Source organism: Quercus robur, chromosome 11 (assembly GCF_932294415.1).
Source record: "Quercus robur chromosome 11, dhQueRobu3.1, whole genome shotgun sequence".
In the NCBI taxonomy this organism is placed as follows: Eukaryota; Viridiplantae; Streptophyta; class Magnoliopsida; order Fagales; family Fagaceae; genus Quercus; species Quercus robur.
Window position 1 is genome coordinate 16,631,131 of NC_065544.1, and position 3,113 is coordinate 16,634,243.

The window sequence follows — 3,113 nt, forward strand, 5'->3', positions numbered from 1 at the left end:
CCTAGTACTCATTTGGGATAACTTATTTAGCTTAAAAAATAAACTGGGTACTAAAAACACAACTGCAAGTTGAACCTAATCTAATAAACTCGGTAAAATTGTATTGAGTTTATTATTTTGTATAACTATTTTATGTAACTATATATTACATCTTTCATCAAAATTAAAAATAAAAATAAAAATAAAAAACTATATATTACATCTCTTACATGAAAGTATATCATAACAAATTAAACTAGAGACGGGTCTTTTTTATGCAACTGTACACAAGATATTACCTCCTTAAAACACACGTCGACAATGATTTTCTATACAAATAGTTACTATCATTTTTTTTTTCTTTATGTTTATTTTTTAACAAAAAATATTCTTAACGGGAAAAGGAAAATGAACAGGGGAAAGGGAGGAGAAGGAAAAATATACTGGCCACTGATCTTTCTCTATTTTCTCCTCCGGTATGAGATTCAAGGTGGGTGAATCAGCTCTGTAGAACCAAATTCCATAACACCATCCGCTACGCGTATCCAGCACATGGTCTTGAGTCCATACTGACGGCCCTCACGAGCCCGGTAATACTTTGAGCCCTTCAGGCAGTCCTTCCCGACCACCCAGATGGGGCTCGAAGTGCTGAAAACTTGGCTCAGAACGCTGCCAAAGATGATGTTGGACCACGATTCCATGAACTGGAAGAAGGACAAGGTCAAGGCCTTGTTATTAAACTTGTGATCTTCCACGTTGTAGAACCCTTTGACAGGACTGAAACTGCCCCATAAAGGAGAATCGGATGGCCTGTCGAACTCCCAATATAAGGCATAAGTCCACCTCTCCTGGGCCTGCTCGAACTCCGCTTCCACTTGCTGTGGGAAGATTCTCTCGTTGTCGAAGACATAAAATTTAATTCGGCGCCAGTGAGTTATATTAGGCTTCTGACAATGAGATTCAGTAAACTGTTGGTGATGTCGGGGTGACTCAATTGAAGAAGAATATGAATAGTTTGGCTGGAAGATTGAGGGTATAGAAATTCCAAGTCCATGTTCACTATGCACTGATGAATTTGGCTGAGAGTGGTTGGGTGGAAAGAATGATGGTATGGAATAAGGAGAGAAGTTTTTGGTTTGAGGAGATAGGGAGATTGAAGGAGAGTTTTCTGGTGGAAAGAAGGATGGTATGGAAGGAGAGAAGTGTGGAAGTGGAAGCCTTTCGTTTGATGATGGAGTACCACCAGTCGAAGACTTGGCTGGTGGAAAGAGTGAAAAGATGGAATAAGGATCACTAGAACGTGGAATTCGTACTATTTCTGTGTCTGGAGTATCGGGTAGAGACACATCTGCTGCTGCAATGGATTCCATCAAATAATCCAAAACGAAAAAGGGAAGAATAATGCCACTAAAACTCGGAGGTACCTTTAATGGAGTTTATTGCAAACTTCCTTGCATTTACTGCTGAATTTCCAGCCCCGCACAAAACGCAATCGTAGGACTTCTTAAAACTTGTTTTCACATTCCTTCATTTAAAAAAACTAAAGCCGCGTGAGCCCACTAGAAAAAAACTATTGTTTATCTGTCTTTTTTTAGAAACACATCTTCAAAATCATGTCTTGAAAGCTTTTTGCAAACAGTAAGTACAGAAATACAGTAAAATTTAAAATAAATTTCACAACTGTTATTATGACAAGTTATTAAGATGAATAATCTATATATATATATATATATATATATATATATATATAAAACCGAAACCTTTGAAACTCCCACAATTTTTCACATCATCATTTTAATTTTAAAAAAAAAATTTAATTTTTAAAACTAAATAGTAAGAAAGTCCTAACAGGAGTCTCTTATATATATATATATATATATATATAAGACAAAATCTTTGAAAATCCTAAAGCAATCTCCTCTGTTTGTCTCCACTAAAAGAAAAAACCCTAAACTTCAATTTCTTTGGTACGCTTGCTATTGCTTTTTCTCTTTTTTGTGAATTAGTTTTTTTTGCTTTTGTTTTGTATGGAGTAGTACTTTACAATATATAGTATAACTACAAGTATTGTAGTAAGTTTGCTAACTTTTTGTGTGGTTCAAAGATGCTATATTCTATATTATTTTAGATTATATAACCTTAAGATTTACCTTATGGAGACGTATGTACAAGTTTTCAATTCTTTTTGTGTGGATATTTTCTCACAACTGTAGAGTAAGGTATATACACTATATGTTATCTTATGTTTTCTCTTATGGTGTCATGCTTCTTTGTTTATTAATTAAAGATTATGTTAGAAGCCTATATTATTTGCACCTTCAAAGTGTTCGACAATGTTTGAACCAAATTTTTCATCAATTAGGAAGAATTGGATAAAAAAAAACTTAGAAAAGCTTTCCATCCTTACTGAAATTGTCTCGCAATAATGACTTTTTTTTTTTGTTTTGTTTTTATAATTTGTAGGTTCTGAATGTTTTGATTTTTAATTTTATTGTCTTTTGAAAGTTTGACCATCTAAATTTTTGCAATATTTGAAATAGTTTAGCAAATTTCAACTGTTATAACCATGGATTATTCTCTTGAAGGTAACCTATCTTTCTCTTATATTTATCTATTTGGTAGTCATATATATTTTGTTTTCTTTCAATAATTTCTAGGCAGTGCCAGTAAATTTTTTGATTTTCTTTTCCCTTTTCGAACGTTTTAACATTAGAACTTTTTAGTTATTTTTTTTTCAATATCTAAATTTGGCTTATTCATCAAATTGTAACTTAAAAAAATAGGAGCAATTCACGCAATAGTATAGTTTCATAATCAATTTAAAATTTTATAAAATTATTTTAGTCTATTATAAATAAGTAAGTTCTCGTGCGTTGCACGGGTTTTCGACTAGTAATAATATTAATGGTGTACGGCACCTAACATCCAAGTCCATTTGGGCCTTGGGCCATGGATTAATAATATAGACCGGGAGTTCAACCTCCGTACCGCTAAGAATCCCGACCCAAGCCCACAATAACTACGAGTCAAAGTTAGGTGTTGTTCGAATACTTGAAAAGCGGAATGCGAGTGTCCTGCTCTCATACTACTCGAAAAATCATCCCCGGACGATATACACATGCTCGATCATATCA